The following is a 7,983-nucleotide window of genomic DNA, read 5'->3' on the forward strand; positions in this document are numbered from 1 at the left end:
TATCCCACTATGTGCTACCTAGCACCCACAAGTCGTCCTTCACGGCGGATCTCGCCTTGCTTGTTTGGTGTGTTCTCACAGAGAGGCCGGTGAACAGTCCGTTTCTTGTCAAGCAAGCAATGAGTCAAGTCCACGCCCGGGGTAATTTGCCATTTTCAGCATTGGTATCTGATTTAGTTGCTGCTGCGGGTGTTCCTTGAGAAGCCAAGGACAGGAAGATTATAGTTCTGGCTAAGGGCAATGTGGTCCCAAGCGGAAAATACTTACATCTTCCCATGAACAACCCAAGCCTTGACATAGCCCTTCCATCTACTATCCCTTCCACCTCATCATCACCACCACGGCAAAGATCCACACTTCAAAGGATAGAAGATCTACATCGGAAGCTTGTTAGATATGAGTGGCCCAATCAACGCCGATACACTCACATCAAGAAGCTTCTGCATTGTGTTACCCCTAGCATGGAGGAACCCGAAATATTCACATCCACCTCAAACCCAAGTGATGGGAGCTCTGAAGGAGAGGATAGTGACGGTTCCGGTTCCGACCGCCCTTTGTGCATTGTTTGTAGCACGAAGGAAAATTCTAAGTGTGGGGAGGTCATTCGACCGATCTCCATGGGTAACAATCTCCTTCTTTCAATAGCCATGGATTTATCTTTTGCTTAGTAGTTAGTACATTGTTAGTACATTGCATGTGTAGTTAGTTTTGCTTGTAAATACTCCTTGCATGATAGTTAGTTTCTATAGAGTTGCTTGGTCGAAACAATAACTTCTTCCCCAAGAAACTGTGTTTTGGGGTACCCTACCAAATTTTGAAAAATTTTTGCAGTAAATTTGCTTTAAGAATGTATTTTGGAACATAGTGATTGAGCTAAGAAAACAAGCATGTAAGTTTTGAGCCCATTGCATGGTTACATCTTCTAACCATTAATTCCCATTCTTGTGTGCATATCTCTCTCTCTATGATTGTGATCATTGCTTTGTCTGATTATATATGTCTATTACTTTGTGTATGAATGCATTTACATGATTGAGGCCATCATTTCAATAGTCACTTTTTCCAAATGGCCTTAACCCTTTTATCTACCATTGCTAATCAATTTTGAGCCCATGATAAACCCTTTTTGTTCTTAAATAGAGCACATCAACAACCCTAAGCGAAAAACCATGAATGTCCCTAAATTTGGATCCTTGATTAGCTTAGGTAAGTTAGAATGTATATCATTCAATTAGGAGGGTATACTTGGAAATTTTGGGTAGATATATAGGTGTATAATTTTAGTGTAATTGAAATTCTAGGGTTTGGGAACATGATCATGCATTGAATGATTGAACTATATGCATTGAAACTTTTGTACACAAGGCCCTAAGAAAAGGGGATCATAAAAAAAAAAAAACTAACAAACGAAGCAATAAAAGGGACAAAGAAATCCCAAGACAAAGTAATAAAGAAAACGATGTATATGGGTGTGAATTGAAAAGAATGCATGAGTATGCAAAAAAGTGAAACTCAAGGGTAGCTAGGTAATGTATTATAGTTGTATAGGTTGTTCTATGTGTCTAGTGGGATCCTAGGTTAATTAAGGACTCAAATTTTAAGCTCACTTGGCCATACACATCCTTACCTTCACCCTAGCCCCATTACAACCCATGAATAAGACCTCATGATACTTGTAAGCATGCATTAAGTAATTGTTGATTGTTAGATGAAAGACGAATCCTGGAAAGCATGATTAGGAGAGGATTGAGTGACGAACCCTATACACTTGAGCGAATAGAGCGAATACACTTCCGGTGAGGGTTCGATGCTCAATCCCTTGTTTCCGGCTTTCACAAGAGTTCATCTAGCAAGTTATATGCACTCTTTAGTGATGTTCAATTTGGTAGGATTCATGAACTACATACTATTTTCACCCCATATATTCACATGTGTTCTTGGAGGATAGATTTACCCTTGACCAAGTAAGCAGATGATTTTACATTAGTTGCATGCATTCACTTAGGTAGTTTGCATTTCATAAACCCTTTCTCACCATGATCTTTAGTCTTTTTATTCTAAGCATGAGGACATGCTTGGTTTAAGTGTGGGGAGATTTGATAAACCCCAATTTTGTGGTTTATATTGTGTAAAATTTGGGGGGTTTTGTCAATATTTCTCGCACTTATACACAAGAAATGCATGGTTTTGTGTTCTCCCCCCAATATTGCTTCATGATGAAAAACATGCTTATTTTGCCTTAAAACTACCATATTTTAATCCTCTTATATTGCCATTCGATACCGTGATGTATTTGTTGAGTGATTTCAGGAATTATAGGGTAGGAATGGCCTAGAAGAGAGAAAGAAAGCATGCACAAAAGGGAGGAACATGAAGATTTGAATTTTTGGAAAAATCAGCATTGGCGCGCATGCGCACTCTACACGCACGCATGGATGAGAATGGCTGGAAGCGGCGCGCAAGGATGGATGCATCCGTGGGGATAAGAAGATTTCTATCGACGTGCACGCCCACTTGGCGCGCACACGTGGATCACAAAAGCAATCGGCGCGCACGCACGCATGGCGCGCACGCGCGGGAAGCTGCACGTGACCTCATTAAATGAAATCGTGCCTGGCGATTTTTGAGGCTTGTCATGCCCAAATTCAAGCTGTTTCTGCATGAAAAAGACCCAAGGATGCTAGGGGAAAGGGGGGATCAATCATTTTACACTAAGACACAATTTTAGCTAGTTTTTGGTTCTTTGTTCTTCTAGAGAGAGAAACCCTTGTTTTTCTCTAGATCTAGTTTTAAATTGATCTTCCCTTGTTGAAATCTGAATTGAATCTTGTTAATTACTAGTTTTAATAGTTTAATTTGAATTCCTTAGTATAATTTTTCTTAGATCTTGTGTTAGTTTTATGAATTCTTATCAATTGTCATCTTATACCCATTTCATAAATGTTGTGAATCTTGCTTTGTTGATGTTACATTGATGATTTCTATGATTAATTGTGTTGTTTGGACGATTGTATGTTAATAATTGTTAGTGGGTGCTTGTTAATTTCAATTTGATTGCAATTTGAACATGTCTTTTATTAATGCTTACCATGTGGTCGATGAATTGTTTACTTTGATTATGGAGTAGTTCTTTTCACTCTTGGCCTAGGCTAAGGGAATATGGTAAACTTGAGTCATTGGGTCTAATGGATTTGATGATTTGGGAGCCCTTAGTGGTCAATTTGATAGCCATTGACGCTAACCTTCTATTAAGTCAATTAGTAGTGAGGTTAGAACTTATGGGTTGATGTTGACCAAACCATTTGATGTACTTCAAGTATAGAAGTAGACTTAATGAGTTTGGTTCCTCATAATTGTCAAGATATGGTTATTAGACTAGGATGGTGACCCCAATTTCCATGCCTATCCAAGAGTTACTTTTATTATTCATATTTGAAAACCCAAAATTCTTGATTACTTGTCCTAGTTATAGTTACTTGTTTAGTTTAGAATAGAATCATATTGGATGTTACTTTGTTAGTTTGGAATTGCTCATGTCTTGCTTAGTTATTTGAATTAACTTCTTGCATTGTAGATTGCTTGTTTGATAAGATTCCCATTTATTTTCTTGCTCATGACTCACATCCCCGGAATTCTAACCAATGTTGAAGCACATGTTTGTCCATTCCTTGTGAGACGACCCGAGGTTTGAATACTTCGATTATTTCTATTGGGTTGAACTTGTGACAACCAAATCTCTCTCTAAATTTGATCCTCGAGGCTTCTTGTCGGTAGAGCTATACTTGCAACGCAACTTTATTGAAAGATTCTTTACCGAGCATCCTCTTGCGCATCATTTCTCTCTTTAGAAAACAGGAACCCAAAAACTAGCTAAAACTATGTGTAAGGTGTGAATGATTGATCCCCCCCCCTTTTCTCCCTTAGTTCCTTGGGTCTTTTCCATGTAGAATTGAGCTCAGATTGGGCCTGAAGCCTGCTAGAAATCGCCTGTCACGATTTCATTAATGAAGTCACGTGCTGAGCATCAAGCGTGCGCATCATCTGAGTTCTACGAGCCACGCATACGCGTCAAGTATGCATGCGCATCTGTCACTGCTGCAGCAATCCACGCGTGTGCGTTGTCTCCAGTTCTCCAAAGCTCTATTTTTCATGTCCCTTCTATTTGTGCATGCTTCCTTTCCATCTTCTAGACCATTCTTACCCTATAGATCCTGAATCCACTCAACAAAATACATCACTCTTGCTCTTTGCTCAGATGGTCCGCAACTAAATTTTGTGACCCACTTCGATCCCTAATCTCAACGTCAAACTCTTGCAAGAGCAAGATCCAACGTATGAGCCTAGGTTTCGACTCATTCTTTGTGAACAAATATTTTAGGGCTGCATGATCCGTATACACCACTATTTTGGAGCCTAGCAAATAAGATCTAATCTATCTAATGCCTGAACAATTGCTAGAAGCTCTTTTTCTGTAGTGGTGTAATTGGATTGCGCCGCATCCAATGTCTTTAAGGAATAAGCAACAATGTAAGGGAGCTTACCATCGTACTTTGCAAGCACAGCACCTACGGCATGGTTTGACGTGTCGCACATGATTTCAAACGGCTGTGTCCAATTAGGACTCCTCACAATAAGAGCTCTCATCAACTCCTCCAATGCTTCTGCACAAGCACTATCAAACTCAAAGTCTATGTGCTTTTGTAACAGGCGCGATATTGGCAATGCAATCTTGCTAAAATTCTTGATGAAGCGCCTATAGAATTCTGCATGCCCCAAAAAAGAATGGAGCTCCCTCACAGAAGAGGGGTGAGGTAAATTGGTAATGACATCAACCTTGGACGGGTCCACAGAAATGCCCTTATCAGAAACTACGTGTCCTAACACTATGCCTTGTCTCACCATGAAGTGACATTTTTCGAAATAGAGGACAAGGGTAGTGTTAACACACCATTCTAAGACCTTAGCCAAGTTCCCTAAACAGCTATCAAAAGAAGTCCCATATTCATTGAAATCGTCCATAAAGACTTCCAGACAACTCTCCATAAGATCGGAAAAGACACTAGTCATGCACCGCTGAAAAGTGACGGGTGCATTGCATAACCCAAATGGCATCTTTTTGTAAGCAAATGTGCCAAAGGGACAAGAAAAGGTGGTCTTTTCCTGATCCTCAGGAGCAATATGTATCTGGAAGTAGCCAGTAAAACCATCAAGAAAGCAGTAATGAGATTTACCTGCAAGTCGGTCCAACATCTGGTCAATGAATGGTAAGGGGTAATGGTCTTTCCTTGTTGCGGCATTTAGCTTCCTATAATCAATGCATGCCTGCCAAGCATTTTGCACCCTTGTTGTGACTACTTCACCATCTTCCTTCTTGATAGCAGTGATTCCCGATTTCTTTGGAACAACTTGAACTGGGCTCACCCACTCACTGTCGAAAATCAAATAAATAATACCCGCATCAAGCAGCCTTGTGATTTCCTTTTTCACCACATCAAGAATGGTGAGGTTGAGCCTTATTTGGGGTTGTCTCACCAGCCGAGCTCCCTCTTGGAGGAAGATGCGATGCATGCATATATGGAGGTCAATCCACACAATGTCGGCCAAGCTCCAACCGTTGTGCTTCCTTAGGACTTTTAGGAGCTTCTCTTCTTCTTGGCTAGAAAGTTCACTAGCAATGATTACCGAAAACCCTTGGTTGCCCTCAAGGAATGAAAATTTCAAGTGGGAAGGTAGAGGCTTCAATTCGGTTTTCGCTTCAAGTTGAGGTTCTTTTTCACCAAGATCATGAAGCTCATCCTCATCGGTTTTCTCTTGTTTATCCTCATGATTGTCCTTCCCTTCAATAACAGGATAGTACAACCTGTTACAATCTTCTCTTTGAATCTCCGCTACTACCTCATCAATCACATCACAATGGAGGACGGAGTGCTTTTCAGGTGGATGTCTCGTGGTCTTTTCCAAATTAAACTTGATAGTCTTGTCACCTACCTCAAAAGAATATGTGCCGGTAAAGGCATCCAATTTAAATTTAGAGGTCTTCAAGAAAGGTCTACCAAGCAGAACAGAGGAAGAACTTCCAGTATCCGTCCGAGGCAATTCAAGGATATAGAAATCAACCGGAAACACTAAATCCTTGATTGTCACAAGCACATTGATGAATGAATTTTGTATGGTTTAGAATTTCACAAATGAATTCTCGTTGCAAGTATAGTTTCTAAACCAACAATAATCCTTTCATACAAAAATTTATTTGTCACAAGTAACAAACCCCTAAAATTGTATACCGAAGTATTTAAACCTTGGATTGTTCTCCTTAGGAATTGCGATAAAGTGTCTTGTTATTGGTTATGAGGTATGTTTTGGGATTTTTGGGATAAGAGACATGAAATGTAAATGGCAATGAAAATAAAATAACAACTAACAAGGCTCTTGACAAGGTATGATAACTAGAAGTCCTATCCTAGTTATCCTCCTCAATTGTGACCTCAATTGTCCCTTGCTCCCACTTAGTTAACCTCTAACCATGGAGGAAAGTCAAGTGGATGAATTAACTTGAGTCCACAAGTCCTAGCCTAATCTAGATGAAAGACTAGCTTTAGCGGCATTCAAATCAATTAGCAACTTCTAATTATCATTCAACAAAGGCATTAGATAACTCAAGAGTCACTAATTACTCTACCAAAGCCAAGAGGAGAAAATTCTATACTAAAATCCAACTAAGCGTTTCATCAAACACATGGAAGGCATAAAAGGAAAGTAAAATGAATTAAGCAATTCAACAATAAAGGAACATGAATCATAAATTGTATTAAAATGAAAATAGAAGAAACAAAAAGTGTATCAACATAAAAGTAGAGAATTACATGAATTAAATTACTCAAATTGGCTAACAAAGGAAGATAAAAGGTAAGGCTATTTGGGTAAGTGAGCTAAATGAAATGATGGCCTCAATCATATAAATGCATGAATACACAAAATAATGGACATAAAGAATTAAACAAATCAAAGATCACACTCATAGAAAGAGAATAATGGACACAAGAAGGAAAAATAAGTGGTTATAAGATGTAACCACACCATTAGGCTCAAAACTCACTAGGTTGTGTGTTCTTAGCTCAAAACATCTTCCACAATATAGATATGATTCAAGCAAGTTCAATGAAAAGTTTTCACTCAAATTAATTGAGGTGCCCTATAGATAAATTTCTTGAAAACTTTCATTATTTTGACTAAGCTTATTGTGTATATATATGCAAAAATAGGAAAATGCAAGTAAAAATCCTAAAAACCTAAAATGATATGCAAAAGTGTTGGAATTAGAAATTTGTCAGCCAAAGACGCCGATTCGGTTGGACGACCTCCCCACACTTAAAAGTTTGCACCGTATTGAGCTGGTAGATGAGCAAGGGGGTACGGCGACTCTCCGGATTGCCACTTTCAGCTGGTAGATCAACCGGTTACTGCGTATTCTTTCTCCGCTCCCGTTTTTGTTTATGGTGCATCATTCATGAAAACAAAAACATAACGCCATAAGATGAGAAGATACAAAAGCAAGGAAGCATACATTGTTGGAACGAGGTAATTCACTAGAATTGAGTGAGTGAATTAGTGTGACATTAATAACAAACAGGTGTGTAAATTCTAAATTGTGTATCTTTTTAGAACACACATTAGCATAAAAAGCGATGTCACAAAAGAAGCATACACTTCACTTATCCTAGTGTGCTTGAAATGCTCTAATAGACTTGTAAGGTAAAACAAGCATTAAAGAAGCATGAGAGCATTCAAGCTAAAAGAATATGGATGCATATGATCATAAAACACAATGTATTAAGGTAATGCACAACATCAATGGTGCACGAGTTGTGAATCACACTTTTCACAACGCGTACCACTAACTAGCAAGTGCACTGGGTCGTCCAAGTAATACCTTACGTGAGTAAGGGTCGAATCCCACGGAGATTGTTGGTTTGAAGCAATCTA

This window comes from Arachis hypogaea, chromosome 17 (assembly GCF_003086295.3).
Source record: "Arachis hypogaea cultivar Tifrunner chromosome 17, arahy.Tifrunner.gnm2.J5K5, whole genome shotgun sequence".
Classification (NCBI taxonomy): domain Eukaryota; kingdom Viridiplantae; phylum Streptophyta; class Magnoliopsida; order Fabales; family Fabaceae; genus Arachis; species Arachis hypogaea.